The 18,583-nt window shown below is 42.9% G+C and overlaps 1 long non-coding RNA gene across 2 annotated transcripts in view; it reads right to left on the reverse strand.

Annotated features, from left to right (window-relative positions):
* Nucleotides 1-270: 270 nt before the first annotated feature.
* The window catches only part of LOC103018957 (uncharacterized), a 107,052-nt gene continuing 88,739 nt past the window's right edge, over nucleotides 271-18,583 (reverse strand). For both annotated transcript variants that reach the window (XR_449505.2, XR_003622449.2), the window contains exon 5: nucleotides 271-784. This is a non-coding gene — a long non-coding RNA (uncharacterized LOC103018957). The remainder of the gene's footprint in view (nucleotides 785-18,583) is intronic.

Genomic DNA, 18,583 nt, shown 5'->3' on the forward strand with positions numbered 1-18,583 from the left:
CTGGTCCATCTTGGGGGCAAAGGATTTGAGCTCTGGATTCCACAATGTTGACTTTTTAGTACAATGGCCCTAGAACCTGAGTAACATCCTCTCTTGCCTGAAGAGACCACCAGTGTCCACAGCAGACAATAAAGGCACTAAGGATCTGTCCACTTGTCTGCTGCTGTGAAATAAACCACCCCAAACTTGAGAGTGTAAAGCAGCAATCATTTTATTGTGATCCCAGATTCTGTGAGTCGGGAATTGGGAAAGGGCATGGTAGGTACATCTGCTCTCTGTACTACAATGTCTAGGGACCCAGCTGGAAGATTCTAGGCTGGAGTGACTTGACAGGTGGGAGCGGGGATCATCTGAAGACTCCTTTACTCACACGTCTGGGGTTGATGCTGACTGTTGGTGAGAACTGCCTCTGAGGCTGTCAATTAGAAGACCTGTAGGAAGCCGCTCCACGTGGCTGCCTGTGCTTCCTCACAGCATGGCAGCTGGGTCCAAGAGTTACCACCCTAACAGAACCAAATGGAAGCTATGTACCTTTTATGACCTGGTCTCTGAGGTCAAATAGAGTCACTACTAGTATAGTCACAAGCCCATCCTGATTCAAGGGGAAGAAACTAGACTCCCACAATTAAAATCATGAATATCAAGGTTATATTGTAAGAAGAGCACGTGGGACAGGAGATATTGCTGTGGCCATCTTTGGAAAATGCAATCCGCCCCAGAACTTCATATTCAGAATCCAGAGAACTCCCAGCAGTTGAACCCAATCATCTCACTATGGAGTTGGCTAAAAAAAAAAAAAAATGCCAGTTCAGCAAAAATGCATCATCATTAGCACCACCCAATTTCCGAAGCCATTTGACCACCGAACCCTTTTCCTACGAGATTCTTCAGAGACAGGTAACCCTCCAGCCTACTTTTAAATATAGTAATCCAGAGATTATTCATATAAGATGTGACCTCAAAATGAAATCTTTCCCAAGTCCCTCTTCAGGACTTTTGTACCAGCTCTTTTCTCTGCTTTCAACACTGTTCCCTCAGATCTTTACAAGGATGACTTCCTCTCCATTTGGGGCTCAGTTCAATCAACACATTTTGGGAGAAAACTTCCCAGATTACCCAAGCTAAAGTGCCCACTCTTTCCACACATTATCTGGTATTTCCTAATATCTGAAATTATTTTGTTGACGTGTTTATTTTCTGTCTTCTCCCTGCCTCATGGCTTCTGCGTGGTAAGTGTCATTAGAGCTTAGACTTTGCTCTTTCTGTTCTCTGAAACCTAGCCCAGTGCCTGGCACACAGTGCACATCCATCAAACAGTCATCGAATGAAGAAGTGGAGAATGGTGCCATACCCAGAAATCTTTTTGTTTCTTGTTTGTGGGATTTGGGGTAAAGAGAATGAAGAATGTTTACATAGGGCTTCCCTGGTGGCGCAGTGGTTGAGAGTCTGCCTGCCAATGCAGGGGACACGGGTTCAAGCCCTGGTCTGGGAAGATCCCACATGCCGCGGAGCAACTAAGCCCGTGAGCCACAACTACTGAGCCTGCGCGTCTGGAGCCTGTGCTCCGCAACAAGAGAGGCCGCAACAGTGAGAGGCCCGCGCACCGCGATGAAGAGTGGCCCCCGCTTGCCGCAACTAGAGAAAGCCCTCGCACAGAAACGAAGACCCAACACAGCCATAAATAAATAAATAAATAAATAAATAAATATTTAAGGAAAAAAAAAAGAATGTTTACATATATCTCAACGAAATGTAAGCTTCCTTCTTTTCATCTCTCCACTTCCTGAACCCACTCCCAAATTTTCTCCTTTTTTAAAAAAACAATATTGAGGGCTTCCCTGATGGCACAGTGGTTGAGAATCTGCCTGCTAATGCAGGGGACACGGGTTCGAGCCCTGGTCTGGGAAGAACCCACATGCCGCGGAGCAACTGGGCCCGTGAGCCACAATTACTGAGCCTGCGCTTCTGGAGCCTGTGCTCCGCAACAAGAGAGGCCGCGATAGTGAGAGGCCCACGCACTGCGATGAAGAGTGGCCCCCGCTCGCCACAACTAGAGAAAGCCCTGGCACAGAAACGAAGACCCAACACAGCCAAAAAAAATAATAAATTAATTAATTAAAAAAAAAAATTTAAAAAAAAAAACAATATTGAATATGATGCACAAAAGAAGGCTGTGCACAATTGTGCAAAAATCTAGAAAAGCAAAATATAATAACTACTTCTTGAATTACCTCCCCATAGAATTTCAGGTGGTTCCATATATTCCATTATAAATTCCCTCATATAGAATTCTTTTCTTTTTAAGTGTAGCTAAGAATATATAATAAAATATAATATATAATTTATTTATATACAATATATTTATATTTATGTAAATATATTGAATATATTTATCATATTTATATTTTATAAAACATTTTATAACATTTATATAGTATAAAATTTCTACTATATAAATATTATGTATGTAAAATGTAAAATACAAATATATGTTATAAAATATAATGAGTAGCTTAAAAAACCACTTTGAGCTTTCTTTTAAGTATCTGATCTTTCTTAAAGATTTCATTTCTAAACAGTGGAAAAAACTAATTCATATCACTGTGACACAGAAGTGTATATCCAAGAAAATGCTATAAATATCAAAAGCATTAGAAATAGCTCACTTGAATTAAACAAAGCCATGACTTGAAAAACCTCAAACATAAATGAAATGGAAAGTCAAAGAGATACAGTAGAATTTTATCTTCATGTACAGTCACATATTCTTTATTCTCCGATGACAGGATTAACAAATACGGCAAGCCTCCCTAAGGTAGATTTCAACATACAAGGACTTCTTCATCCAAGATTCTTGGAAACCATGACCTCCAAGAAAAGAGATCTCTTTGCTCTTCTATGGAATATCCTTCAGAGTCCTAGCTTCCACCCCGCCTCCCCTCCCCCACCCCACCCCCACACCCCCCCCACACCCCCCACCCCCACCAGCACTGCCCACTATGACTCAGCAGCGCTCATTAACCACATGCAGGTGCACAGGCTTAGGCACATCAGATGTGGCCCAGAATTTTTCACAGGAGTCAAATTATACTCACCCACACACCGAAAAGGAGGTCTGCTAGAAATCTTTTAAAAACCGGGTGCTTAATTTATATGAGACGGTGTCTAGACATTTATTTTCTGGAAATATTTAACTTGGATAAGACATGTGGCCCCCAAGATGAATGCAGGATTGAAATATTTCACTTGAAAATTTGTGCAAGGAAACGTCTGGTTGAGTGCAATGAGGTTAAACGTGGACATGTTTTCCTAGGATGGAAAGGTCATCCTGTTTGCCATGTGCTAGCAGGAACTTGCCTCTGAATACTCCTGGTATTTTGTTAGAAATATAGAGTTTAGGCGATAATTGCTTTTGCTGTGCCTACTTTTCTATAGTTATATATGCATTTACATGAATCTATATGTGAATACTACAACTTAGATAGTCAGTGGGGGAGAAATACTAGAGAGAGAAATTCTGGAGATTATATACAATGGAAGCTTTATTTGAATTAGAAGTTTTTGCTTCAACATCTTAGACCATTGGGGCCAGCAGATTTTTCTATGAAGGGCCAAATAGTAAATATTTTAGGCTTTGCAGGCCATTCAGTGTGTCACAACTTCTCAACTTTGCCACTGTAGTGTGACAGCAGCCAAAGACAATGCATATGCTAGTGGCTAGGCTGTGTTCCAATAAACTTTGTTCCCCAAAACAGGCATTTGCTGACCCCCTGTCCCAAACCAGTAGCTTTTGAATTGTTTTAACTGTGACTCATAATAAGAAATGAAATTTACACCATCACCCAGAACAAACATATGTGTGTGTGTGTGTACATTCACAAAATAATACCTACCTTCAGAATGAGCATACATCAATATTTTCTATTCTATCCAATTTGATTCTAAAAATCACTATCTTTTCTATTGAAATATAGTTGATTTACAGTGTTTCAGATGTACAGCAAAGTGATTCACATATATATATATATATATATATATATATATATATATATATATATATTCTTTTTCAGATTCTTTTCCATTATAGGTTATTACAAGATATTGAATATAGTTCCCTGGACTATACAGTAGGTCCTTGTTGTTTATCTTAAAAATCACTTTCTACATGCTGACGGCCACCATCTAAGTTGATTTCAAGACCCACTAAAGGTCATGACCCTCAGTTTGCAGAACACTGTACCAGACTAACTCTGTCCTTGTGTTTAAAGTGAATAGCGTGCGAATAGTCAGAAGCAGACAAAGAATCACTGTCCCTCTGTTAATGAATGAGATTTCTTGCGTTTAGTCCGAAGCCACTGCTGCCTGCTTGGGTTTTCCCATCTCTGGAATCTGATAAAGTTGTGACCCAATAACCAGGGAGAACATGCATTGCTGAGAACAAGTACAAAAGTCTGGGTAAGAGCCACAGGACAGGAAGCTGAATGTCTTATCTTTTCAAAGTGGAACGGAAAAACAGAATCTTTTTTCTTCGGAATGAGTCTAATAGAGCTGGCAGAAATCTTTCTCTAAATGGAGTCCCAGTGGGCAAGAAAACAAGGAGGAATAACTTTTTTGATACAATAGACCAAGCCCCAGAGTAAGAATCAGACACCTCAGTCCTAACCCTGACATGACCACTATTTAGCTGATGGTCTGGGGAGGTCACTCCTCTCTTGGAGCCTCAGTTCCCTTCCCTGCTAGCTGGGTGACTTTAAGCAATTTTCTGTGCCTCTCTGAGCCTCAGATACCTCAACTGTAAAAGAAAATGTTAGCTATCTTAGAGGATTGTGATGAGGATTAAATAAATTAGTGATGTATGTAAAGCACTTAACACAAGCCCAGCACAAAATAGTACCTGATTTATAATACTTGCTACTAGCGTGTGGTAGTTGATATGTAATACTCTTGCTAGTAGATATAGATATATAATACCAATACTTGATATGTAATACCTGCTACCATTTCACCCAACTTTTTTTTTTTTTTTAATATTAATTTATTTATTTTGGCTGTGTTGGGTCTTCGTTTCTGTGCGAGGGCTTTCTCTAGTTGCGGCGAGTGGGGACCACTCTTCATCGCGGTGCGCGGGCCTCTCACTATCGCGGCCTCTCCTGCTGCAGAGCACAGGCTCCAGACGCGCAGGCTCAGTAATTGTGGCTCACGGGCCCAGCCGCTCCGCGGCATGTGGGATCTTCCCAGACCAGGGCTTGAACCCGTGTCCCCTGCATTGGCAGGCAGACTCTCAACCACCGCGCCACCAGGGAAGCCCCCACCCAACTTTTAATTTTGAAATGTTTCAGAGAAATTTCAACAGAAAAGTTAATAGTCCAATTAATTCTTTTTTTTTCTATGCAAGTTTACCAACTGTTAATATTTTGCCACATTTGCTCTTTCCTTCTCTGTCTGTCTCTCTCTCTCTCACACACACACACACACACACACACTCTCTCTCTCTCTCTCTTTGTCTCTCCCTATCAGTCAATCTCTCTCTCTATATATATATATATATTTAGATAGATAGATACAGATATAGATATTTACATATATAAATACATATATAGTTTGTGAACCATTTGAACATAACTTGCCAACATCAAAACACTACATCTCTAAATAATTCAACATACCTCCTATCCTCTTACAATTGTATTCTCTCATATGATATCATTATCATGCCTCCCAAATTTAATATTTATAAAATATTATCAAACATACATTCCATATTCAAAGTTTCCCAATAAGGTGCTTGGTAGCTGTTCTTTCTTTTTTCCAATCTGGAATCCAAACATGTATCACACACTGCACTTGGATGTCATGTCTCTTTAGTTTATCTAATATACAATATTCCTTATACCCTTTTTCTTTCTTTCTTTCATGGCATTGACATTTTTGAAGAGCCTGTGGTAGTTGACTTGTTATGTGTTTTGGGGTTAGAACAAATGAGTAAATATTTTTTGCGGAAACCAGGATTCTCATTGTAAAAGATGGGAGATACAAATATGAATGAGTTAGCTGAGCAAGAACCCAATGGTATTGGATTTGAACTAGGAATATCAGACTTTGTATTAGGGTTCTCCAGAGAAACAGAACCAATAGTGTGTGTAGTTGGCGGGGGGAGTGTTATTGATTTAAGGAATTGGCTCACACAGTTATGGAGGCTGGCAAATCCAAAACCTGCAGGGTGGGCCAGCATGCTGGAGACGCAAAGGAGAGCGAATATGGGTTTCAAATCAAAGGGCTGTCTGATGCAGAATTCCCTCTTGCTCGAAGGAAATCATTCTTTTTCCTAGTCAGGACTTCCACTGATTCAATGAGGCCCACCCATATTACCAAGCGCAATCTGCTTTATTCAAAGTCCACTTATTTAAATGTTATTCTCATTCAAAAACATCCCCATAGAAACACCTAGAATAATGTGTGTCCAGCCAAGCTGACGTTTAAATTAACCATCACAGACTTCAACAGAGGTAGAGATAGAAACAGACACACACACATATCCATTTATTTATTTTACCTCTGTACTGAAAGGGCCCAAAAGCAATAATACCCCAGTAATACAGAGCACATATAATGTCCAAATCTTGGCTTCCAAATACCATTCTCCACTAAAAAGAACCAGTACCCCTTGGAGAAATAGCTGATTCTGGCCCTGGAGCAAGGAAAGTACAAGGTAAGTCTGGAACATCTTATGCCCGAGAATGAGGAAGTACTCAGAGATCACTGGAGACATATCAAAAGGACGGACACTGGTTTAAAGGAATTTCCACTGGACAAATCAACTGAGAAATCAAAACAAATAATGCTGGTAATGATTTATAGCACACTCAACAACAATTAAAGAGAAAAACCTGTAAGACCATGATAATAACAAAATAAAAAGTTGCATGGAGGCAGGGAGGGAGCTGTTTTTAGGAATAGTTGCTACTAGGAGGAAGAGAATATTTGACAGACTTCATTGCTGACAGACCAATCCTTGGACACAGACAAACTGGATATTTGCCCTCAAGGAAACTGCCCTGATATTGGTTGGGGGGAGGGGGGAAGGTGTGGGGAGAGAGTAATAGTTATTGAAGTTATTAAAGAATGGTTGAAACAAATTGGAATGATGATGCAGATGGTGATACTGTTTATGGAGTGAATACTAAGAGTTAGACACAGTACTATCCCACTAGCCCTTTTATATACATTATGAGTTCCTCCCAAGGTCAGTCTAAGAAAGGTAATAGTGACTTAAGCTCAGAGAGTCAGGTGGCGTGCCCAAGGCCTCACTGCTACTAAATAGCAGAGCTGGGATTTGACCTAGACCTGTGGACGCCAGTGTCCCGGCTCCTGCCCCCAGCACACACTTGCCTGTGGTCTGAATGTGGGGATAGGTAACCAGGGGCAGATTCCAGCTCTGCCTCTAAATGACCTTGGATAAATTATTTCCCATCTCTAAACCTCAGTTTCTCCAGGCTTTTCTCAAAACCTCAGCACCCCTTGCTCTCCTTGTCCTCTCCCTGTTTTTTCTGACCCCCATCCCTGCCGCCCCCAGGGCTGCAGGTCCTTCCTAAAGAAAATCAGTTAGTCTCTTCTCCACCTGCCCAGCAGTTTACTTTACCCCCATCCACGCAAAAAAAAAAAAAAAAAAAAGGCAGGTGCTAGGAGAGGGAGGACTGAACTCTGCAGAATGGGTATCTTCTCTTCCATCACTGTCTCCGGAGCTTAATGTGGGGCACATTGGATGAGGTTAGGGAAGAAGGTGTGGAAGCTTGTGGAAGCAAGTCGTTTGCTTGCTTTATAAAATATCCCGTACACACAGAACAGTTCAAAAACTGGCAGAACAAACAGCTGAACCCACCACCTGATCGAACAATGTTAACATTTTGCCATATTTGCTTCAGATTTTTTTTTTTTTTAATTATAACATTTAGTTGAAGGTTCAGTAGAAATCCTCTTTACAAGCTTCCCTGACCTCGGTCCCTATCTTCCTCCCCAGAAGTAATTACTATTGTGAGTGGCGTGTATTCTTCCCGACCAGCTCTTTATGGTACATAAAGAGAGTTCATTTTAAACATACAGGGTTGCTTTACATGTTTTTTAAATGTGCATAGAGGATATCATCTTGTCTGCCTTTCTGCAACTTGCTCTTTTTTATTTAGCAATATGTATCTGCGATTTATCCCTGTCACTAAGTGGAGCTCTAATTTATTCCTTCAGCTGCTGTTTCATATTTCATCCACAAATGACCAGTTTATCCATTCCCCTGTCAATGTACTTTTAGATTGTTGCCAATATTTCACTATTATATAAAATGCTGAAACGGAACATTTTTGTGTGTCTCCTTCTGCACTTAGGCAAGGGTTTCTCTAGGGTATTTTTTTGCTTCCTAGAGGCAGCCCTGGTTCCAAGGGCATGTTCATAGTCACCTCTATTAAGCATTTCCAGTTGCTTCCCAAACTGATTTTACCAATTTCTAGCACAGCTAGCATGTTATGATAGTTCCCATGCATCCTTATCCTCATCAATCCTTGGTATTCTCTGTCCTTTTTGCCAATCCAATGGATGGGAAATGGTATATCATTGTTCTCATTTGAATTTCCCCATGACCAATAATGCCAAACATCTTTTCATGTGATTATTGGCCATTTGAAAGGCCTGTTCACAATCGGTCAATTTTTCCATTGAGTTGTTTATCTCTTTCTTATTGACTTGTTTGAATTATTTATATATCCTAAAACTTGAATGTGTTGTAAATATTGGGACAAGCTTTGTAAACTTCAAAGCAGCATGAAAAAACATTGGTTTTTATTCGTGTTCGTTTTACTCTTACATATGTCTTATCACCTAAACCAGAGCCCCCAGAGGACAGAGAACGTGGCTTCCTTATGTTTATTTATCCAGAGCGAGTGTTAATAGGAAGCAGCCTGGAATTATGGGGGGAAATTATGGCTTTAAAAATAGAAATGGAGTTAATACTGCCTCTGCCACTCAGTAGCTGTGTAAGCTTGGTCAAGCCGCTTAATCTCTCTGAGTCTCTGTTTCTTTTGTTCTAAATGGAAAGGATCTCTCCCACGGTTGTTGTCACGAATCACATAAGATAATGCATGTAAAATTGCTTAATGTGGGGCATGGCATGTGCTAGATCTCAGTAGATGTTAGCTGAATAGAAATACTGATAAATATTTCTTGGTGGTTAACTTAATTCTTCAATGACTGAATAATAATAGCTTTGATTTATTGAACATTTCTTATGTATTAGACACTACATAAACAGCTACCCTCTATTGTATTTTTTTCCCTTTTACAGATGAAGTATCCCAGACTAAGATTATGTAATTTGTACAGTTTTACAGCTTATTAATGGTGCCATTAAGCTGCAAACACTGACATATCTTATTCTTGCCCTGAAATGTATTCGTTCTTCCAACAATATTTATTGAATGTCTACTATGTGCCAAGTACTCCAATGGGCACTGAGCTACATTGGTCAAGAGGTCTTTCTTTCAAGGAGTGATATGTTTTACTAAGGGACCAAAACAGAAAGCAAACAGCCAAATAAATTCAGATATGTTATGAAACAAATACACAGCTAAGATAGAATATGGCAAAGAGCTTGGAGGTTCTCTTTCAGGGAGGCAATCAAAGAAGGCTTCTCCAAGGAGATGACATGGAAGCCAAAATAAAATAGATGAAAAATAGCAAGCTGGCCATTTGAAGAGTAATCGCATTTCGAGCAGAGGCAATGACAGTCCAATCCAGTTTCAATTTATATTGTCTACTAAATTGAAACTTTTTTATTCCATATCCCTCATTTGTGGCTCCTTCTCGCTCCATTTAGCCTAACCCCTGGCAAAGAAGAAAAGAGTGTGAGCCCCAAGCAGCTGGGAAAGCCATTGCTCTGTCCTGGGCCCAGATCAGCCCCAGCCAGGCAGCAGTCATCTGGACATCTTCCAGATGTAGGCCTCCCTCCTCCTACCAACTTCCCTTCCACGTCACTGTTCCACCTCCCAGGCCCCAAGCCTGTGAACTCAGCCAGATAGGTTTGGCTCTGTTTCCCAGGTAAAAACTTTTCACCCTAGCATTCCCCACACCATCAACAGAGTGGACATTTGTAGATTGGCCTGTACGTACATGAGCTGACAACCCCGGAGGACTGATTCAAGCCTGGAAGGGTGCCAGGTTTTCATTAAACCCCTTGTAAACCCACACTTTGGTTCTACAGAGCTACATCTGCCGAGGAAGCCATCTGTGATTTGTATCATCGTGCTCCAAAAAAACACCAGCAGTGTGAAAGACTCTCCCCTCTGCTCCACAGTGAAATGGAAAAGTAACATTAGTAATCACTTCTGCAGGCTCCATAATGACATAATGGGCATTGGCTTAAGTCTTAAACCATGGCTGATGGTCCCTGCCAACAATCTGGGTGGATCTGAGTTGTCCTAAAAATTACAGGTCATTACTCATGCTCACCTCTCTACCTAAGAGAATATAGATGAAGAATTTGCCCTTGTGATACAGGGAGGAAAAAGGAACTAACATTTAACGAGTGTCTGCTAAGTACCAAGCACTTTACCCCCTGACAACCTTCTAAAGCAGGCATTATTATACTCATTTTACAGATGAAGAAACTGAGGTCAGAGGCGCTAGATGGCTTACCCAAAGCCATGCAGATGAGTGACATGGCTGCAAGTAGAACCCACATCTCATGAACTCCAAAATCTGTGAGCTTTCCACTGCCCTAGAAAGAACCCTGAGGATGGTGTGCAAACCAAGTGTTTGGTAGCTTGTTTTGATTTTTTTCCAGATTTTTTTTCATTAAAAATTAAATAAGGAGGGACAGGTAGGACATCTTCCACCTACAGTGGCTTGGATCTAAGTAAAACCACTCAATAATGGGATCTGCAAGTATGTGATTTAAATCTGTGATACTCGCTTTGAATTGGATGAACTACAGGGAGCTCCCCTTCCCTGCTTCTTTCTTCCTCCTCTCTGAAGCCCAACCCACCCTGCCCAAAAAAAAAAAGATACAGCCAGTTCCTGATGCCTGAGTTCACAGCCAAAAATAGAGACATCCAACTGGTGTCCATTTCACAAAGAGCATCTTCCAAAGGTTGGGATCATCTGTGTTGGCTGGTGCTGACTTTTGGTGGTCTCCTGCAGTCTCAGAGCTAAAGTACTTTTTCTTCTGAAACTGCAGGTATGCAGTTTTCTCCAGATCTGCCTGGGGCAATCCAGAGCAAAGGGACAGGCTCCTAAAAGAAGGAGTTCAGAGGAAGCAGCAGTTTCCATCAGTAGACTTGCAGACTCAGAAGCAGGGAGTAGCAGAAAAAAGAGCCTGTGCTTTAGGTTAAGTTCTGAATCTTGGCTTTAACGCCTCATGCTTGTGTGATCTCAGACAAATGTTTACCTTTCTGAGCATCCTTAGGTGGCAAATGATCTAACGACACCTGCCGTACAGGGTGACCATGAGAAACATCCAGACATAGGCACATGGTAAATTTTAATACAAGTGAACTGGCTTTCCTGACCTTCCACATTTACCTCATATTCAGCTGAAGCTTCAAAGAAAGACTACTCAGAATGTCAAAAGGGTTGATAGTTTTCTTTTGGAAGGGTAGTTTCTGATATTTCAGATGTTGTTGGATTGTCCAGAAGTTTAAGTCTCAGCAGCTTTTCCTCTTCCCTCATATAAACACCTAGAAATAATTTCCTGATCTCCATCCCATGGAAACCAAAAAGCACCTAGACAAAGAGAATCAAATCACGTCGAAATCACTGAGCAGAGCTCACCCTTCTTCCACAGACAGCCAGGTTAGCCAAAGGTTTTGCTTTTTTTACCAAAGGGAAATGGAGGGAGGAAAAGGGCTGACGATAAAGGAAGACTGCCGCCGTGGGAGAGTTTTAGGCTTGACTAAGATTCACGAAATATAATCATCCTGTACGTTTCCATAATGTAATCTTTCCAAAGAGAACCTAGTTGAATTTCCAGCACTCTCCCTTGAGCAAATTGCTCCTTACCTCCTAACTTCAGTTTCCTCTGCTGTGAAGTGGAGACTGGAGATAATCACCACCTTGCAGGATGGTTAAGGGGATTACAGATTAAATCCATCCAGCTACTAGGCTCAGTGCCTAGCAGAGAGCAGGTGCTTCAAAAATGGCTGTTTTATTGCCAACAAAACACTCTGAATAGCCACAGCCACCCCGGACGGAAAGAATCACTGATCCCATTTTTCAAGATGAGAAAATGGAGACTCAGAAAAAAAAATAAAGCATGCTCAAGATCCCACAACCCCGGCTTTGCACTGAGGGGATCGGCACGCAGGTTTATTTGGCTGTAAAGCCTGTTTTCCTTCCAACACACGCGCGCGCGCACACACACACACACACACACACACACACACACACGCTGCTGCCACGTCTGTTCCCGTGGAGGCAGAGAGGGGAGGGAAATTTTAAGTGCGTTTCTTCATCTACATCTGAGTTGCTTCCTCTCCTCTGGCTCATTCGTTCCATCCCCGAAGTCCCGGCTGAGGCCTCCACGGTGCTGCCAACGTCCCCTCCCCACCTCTGCCGCCAGCTGAGGCTCCCACGCAGCCACCGAGGCATTGGAGAAACCACATGACCCCTCTCCTCCCCACCGCATGCCTTTGAAGTGAGCCTGTCATCTGACCGGTACCTACTCAGGCTACAAATCCCAGACTCCTTTCCTACCTGGAGCCCCGGGTTCCCCCGTGGTTCAGGGCAGACACTAGATACGTCTGCCTTATTTTTCACGGGGCTTAATTTCGATCCAGCCTGAACTGACTAAGCACCTACTCTGTGCCAGACGCTAGGCTTGGCTCTGGAAAGAGAGAAATGAGTAAAACACAGGCCCTGCCTTCAAAGAACCCATGGAATAGGACAGAATCCAACTTGGTTCCATTTAATAAATAATCGCTGAGTGCCTACCTATGCCAGACCCTGTGCTGGGCCCTAAGGTATACAAAGATATGTAAGGTGTCACTCGCTGGAGGAGCTCTGGTCACTGCAGCCTCCTAATTAGCACAAGTACCTGCCAGCTATGCATTCCCTGCTACAACCCCCAGATTGTGCTTTATGCACATCCTCTCCAGGCCTCAAAATAAAAATAATGTTTTGAGATAGATGTTCGAGAGGGCAGAAAAGTCCCTCTGTCCAAAACCAATCATGATGATGAGGATTCTAGAATCCAGGTCTACTTTCTGTCTCAAAAGTTACTGGTTTTCAAATATAAAATAGATAGCTAGTGGGAAGCAGCCACATAGCACAGGGAGATCAGCTCAGTGCTCTGTGACCACCTAGAAGGGTGGGATAGGGAGGGTGGGAGGGAGGCGCAAGAGGGAGGAGATATGGGAACATATGTGTATGTATAACTGATTCACTTTGTTATGCAGCAGAAACTAACACACCACTGTAAAGCAATTATACTCCAATAAAGATGTTAAAAAAAGAAAAAAGTTGCTGTTTTTTTTGGCAGGGTTACGGCAGATCTGTTGTTCCTATAATTACCTCACATTTGAAGGGTGTGCTTGAATTTTCCAAAGCATATTCCCTCTATTATCTCATCTGAGCTCAGCATCCCTGTCTCAAGTAGTTACAGGGGTTTTTTTTTGTGAGGCCCAGAGATGGTGACAAGTCAGGGGAAAGAGGGCCAGCCAGTGCCAACCCCTGCAAGGCCATTTACTCCTCAGAGGGCCCTGGAAAGGAGCTGACCTCATTCCTTCTCTTGTTTTCTATTTGAGGAAACTGAGGCTTAGAGCATCTCTCCCAAGAACACAGGACTAGGCAAGAGAAGTCCTGGGCTTGCACCCAAGTGCAGCAGGAGCCAGTGCCTCTGACAGCCAAAACTGCTGTCCTCAAAACAAAACAGTGTCTCATCCTGGAGCCGGGACAGCCCGGCCTGCCTGGTGGAGAGGTGGGATGGCTTTGTGGGGTCTCGGCACAAGCTTGTTCTCTCAGCCTGAGGACTTTGGGAGACTCACCAAACCTCTGGGCCTCCATTTGTCACAAGGCGATGCTAAGCCCTGCTGGCTGCATCCCAGGGTTCTGCGAGGGTCTGCTGAGATGTGAAATGGGTGGGGAGAAGGCTTTGAAGAAGACATAAGTGCGCAGGATTGCCCTTCACAGAGGGTCCGCTGACACGTTACTGGGGAATCAGGAGGCCTGGAGACAAAAAGCAGACAGGCCACAATCTCCTCCAGGAGCCCTGCTCTGGAACCAGGACTGGCCCCTCCAAGGGGTCCAGGCGAGGGTCATGGTCCACAGAGCCAGGTCCCCACCCTGGTGATTTACCCGTCTTTGCCTCTCCAGCCGGGCTCAACCTGCAGGCGCAGGGGTGGGGGAGGGGCTATCACAGAAACAGAGAGGTCTGGTCACAGGGTGACAGCGTCCATGCCAAGAGCCCACTTTGTTTTAACGAATGACACCAAACACTTAGGCCATCATCTCTTCAGATTGCTGTGTCTGGCAGCAATTACATGCCTCCCATTAAGAAATCCTATTTCTGAATGGTTTACTGCACTGCACCCCTTTCTGCAAACGCTGCAGGCTGAAACCTGTCCGATGAGGCCAGAGGCAGGCTTGTGAAGAGAAGGCAGATAAAACGGCAGCTTTCTGGGCCTGAAAAGGCAACAGCCACAGGCAGGGAAAGAGCCACAGGCTCTGATGTGCCCCCGAGTTCCCGGTATGGAGGCAGGTTTGTAATTCTCACCCCTACATTCAATCACTCACTGACGCCCCAAAACTCTGACCTCCAAATTTATCGTGAAGGCATCTCCACTGCCTTGGTTCAGAATTCATCAGTCTCACCTGGAATATAGTGACAGTGTGTCGTCGTGTCACCCTCCAGCTCATCTGCCACGTGCTGCCGGAGTCATTTTCCCCACAGAAAAGTCTGATCGCATCACTCTCTTGCATAAAAACTCTGCAGAGGTCTGCAACACTCCAGGATAAATTCCACTCCTCCCCATCAAGGCCCTTTGGGATTTGAATCCTGCTACTTGTCCAAGCTCACTTCCCAGAAATTACCCTTCCCACTATACTCCACCCTAGTGGTTCTCAGAGTGTGATCCTTGAACCAGCCGCACCAGCATCACCCAGGGTCTTTTGAGAAATGAAAATTCTCAGGCCCCACCCAGAGCTACTAATTCAGAAACTCTAAGGTGAGACCCAGTGATCCGGTTTTTCAATAAACCTTCCAGATGATTTTGATGCATGCGATGGCTTGAAAAAATACCTCTTTACCTACTTTTTCTTAAACTTCAGTGTGGGCAGGAACCACCTGGGGATCTTGGTAAAATGTAGATTCTGATTTAGTTGGTCCAGGGTGGAGCTCCAAATTCTGCTATTCTAGCAAGTTCCCAGGTGATGCCAGCACTGCCGGCCCACACACCACACTGGTCAGCAAAGTTCTGGACTTCAGTGAACTCCTCATGATTTCAAAGCACACCTACTACCTCTTGCTTGCCTTCTTGAGTGCCGTTCCCTCTCCCTCCCCTAGTTTTCTTTTCCTCCCTTTCTCATGTCCCTGTCCCATCAAACAATTCTACTCATCTATCAAAAGTCCACATAAAGAGCCTCTGTACTCGGAAGACTTCCTTAACACCTCCTATCCCCACCCCAGGTGGATGAAAGCCCTTTTTTCCCCTACTCCCACATGACTCTGCAAACACACACTACATCAGAGCACTGATCACACTACACTGTCTGTCTGTCTGTCTGCCTGTGCTACCCCCTCCAAAAAAAAATACTTTAGGAACAGGACCTCTTGCATAGCTGTGAACACAGCACCAAAACAGTGCCTGACACATAGCAGAACAACAGATAGTGAGTGAATGAACCCTTAACAACCAGTCCTATTGGACTAGGCCAGGTAGTAAACAAAATATTTGGGAGGATTGGCCTCTTATTATTCTACCTACCATGAGACCCGTATTAACTGCCAGGTTCCTTTTAAAGCAGGCAAGAGCAAACTCTGTGTTCTAAACCAAACCAGCTGCCTAATCCTAGAAGACAAAAAACAGAGAGATGTTCTCCGTGTACCAGGAACCCCAGAGAAAATTTCTGAGAGGGAACATCCAAACAGGAGGTAGGTACACAGGGACTTCTCAGAGAGGAAGACTCCACACAGGGAAATTTCACCAAGGAAGTTCCTTTATTTATTAATGTATGCATCCCCTCCACAAGCATTTATTGTACCCTTTCTATGTGCCAAATATTTTTAAGAAGTGGAAATGTAAGCTGAATTAGATCTCTTCCTTGCTCCCAAGAGGTCCGTCTAGTGGGGAAAATAGATACACAGATGTGTGAGGACAATACAGAGTGACAAAAGCTGTGATTCAGATGTGCACAAACCATGGAGCAGATGCTTTCCATTTTGCCAGGAGGGATGCGGACAGGCATCAAAGAGGAGATGATATTTGAGCTGAGTCTTGAAGGCTGAGTTCATTTTTCAGGAGGAAAATAGGGGAGAAGGGTATTTCAGGCAGAAGGCACAGGGCAGGCACAGGAACAGAGGATAGAAGAATACTGCCCTTAGGGGATGGTACTCTGATACAGTAGGAGAAGTGGGTTGGGGGCGAGGATCTCGCGAGGAAGATTAGCAGAACCGGATGGGTCATTTGGCCAACATTGATGGGCGCGCCAGCTCGGCACTGAGGCAGGCCCTGGAGATGCAGAAAACCATAAACAACACGGAAATGGTTTCTGCTCCCCTGGAGTTTACAGTTCACAGTTCAGTAGGAGTGGTGGGGAAAACACAAACAAACAAATGAAAAAAATATCTGCACACGGTAACGGATAATTAGCTGAGCCAGAAAAAGAGTGAGGGCTTAAACTTCAGGTAAAATGAATAGGGAAAGGCTTCCCAAGGAGGTGAACTTAATCCGAGAAGGAAGAAAAGAAGGGGAGAGAGGAGAGGAACCCCAAGCTGAGAGGGAAGACTAGGCAAAACCCCCGAGGAGGGAGGTAACGTGGCAAATTCAAGAAACCCAAGGTGGATGGAATTAATGAGTGAAAGGACAGTGACATGATTTGACAAGAAGAGACTGGAAGGCTAGACAGGCCACACTGCCTGGGTCCTACAGGCCACAGTGGGTGTTTGTCTTGATGCTAAGTGCAGGGGAGCCTTTTGGAGGCTCCTGAGCAGGAGGATGGCGTGACCTAGTTTGGTTGGAGTATTTTCTTTTCCCTTTTATTTTTTTCCAAATAGATGACTCCACTTCCTTAATTAAAAAATGGATTGGAAGGAGATTGGAGACAGATTCTCCCTGGAGGCTCAGAAATTGTTCTGTTGAGAAAAAAAGCCAGGCCAGAACTAATGTGATGGCAATAAGGATGGAGGGAGCAGCCTCAAGAGAAGGTCCCTTAGGAAAACACCACACTCGGAGCCCCCGAAGAAAATCTTCCTCTACTTAAGTTGAATATACAGCAAGTTCTCTTTCAGGACCTATTTATTGAAAAGAGTACCTTTCCAAACCCTCCTACACTGTTGGTGGGAATGTAAATTGGTGCAGCCACTATGGAAAACAGTATGGAGATCCCTTAAAAAACCAAAAACAGAGCTACCATATGATCCTGCAATCTTACTCCTGGGCACATATCCAGAGAAAACCATAATTTGAAAAGATATATGCACCCTAATGTTCATAGCAACACTATTTACAATAGCCAGGACATGGAAGCAACCTAAATGTCCATTGACAGAGGAATGGATAAAGGAGATGTGAGATTATATATATATATATATATATATATATATATATATATATACACACACACACACAGTAGAATATTACTCAGCCATAGAAAAGAACAAAATAATGCCATTTGCAGCAACATGGATGGACCTAGAGATTACCATACTAAGTGAAGTAAACCAGACAAAGACAAATATCATATGATATGGCTTATACGTGGAATCTAAAAAAATAAAAAATGATACAACACAGAAATAGACCCACAGACATAGAAAACAAACTTATGGTTACCAAAGGGGAGGTGGGGAGGGATAAAATAGGAGTTTGGCATTAACATATACACACTACTCTATATAAAATACTGGTTGGCCAATAGGTCCGTTCAGTTTTTTCTGTAAGACAGCTCTAGTAGCACTTAGTTGTCTTTAACTTCACTCAAGACAATTTAGTTAGACTGTATGTGACAGCTGTCATATCAGTGTGCATTTAAAAAAGAGTTATCAAAATTGGTGAATTTTTGTGTAGCCATTTTAATACTGAAGATGGAAGAAAAAAGCAGCATTTTCAGCATATTATGTTTTATTATTTCAAGAAACGTAAAAATGCAACTGAAACGCAAAAAAAAAGATTTGTGCAGTGTATGGAGAAGGTGCTGTGACTGAACGAATGTGTCAAAAGTGGTTTGCGAAGTTTCATGCTGGAGATTTCTCACTGGACGATGCTCCATGGTCGGGTAGACCACTTGAAGTTGATAGCGATAAAATCGAGACATTAACTGAGTACAATCAACGTTATACCACGCGGGGGATAGCCGACATACTCAAAATAGCCAAATCAAGCGTTGAAAA

This window comes from Balaenoptera acutorostrata, chromosome 1 (genome assembly GCF_949987535.1).
Source record: "Balaenoptera acutorostrata chromosome 1, mBalAcu1.1, whole genome shotgun sequence".
In the NCBI taxonomy this organism is placed as follows: Eukaryota; Metazoa; Chordata; class Mammalia; order Artiodactyla; family Balaenopteridae; genus Balaenoptera; species Balaenoptera acutorostrata.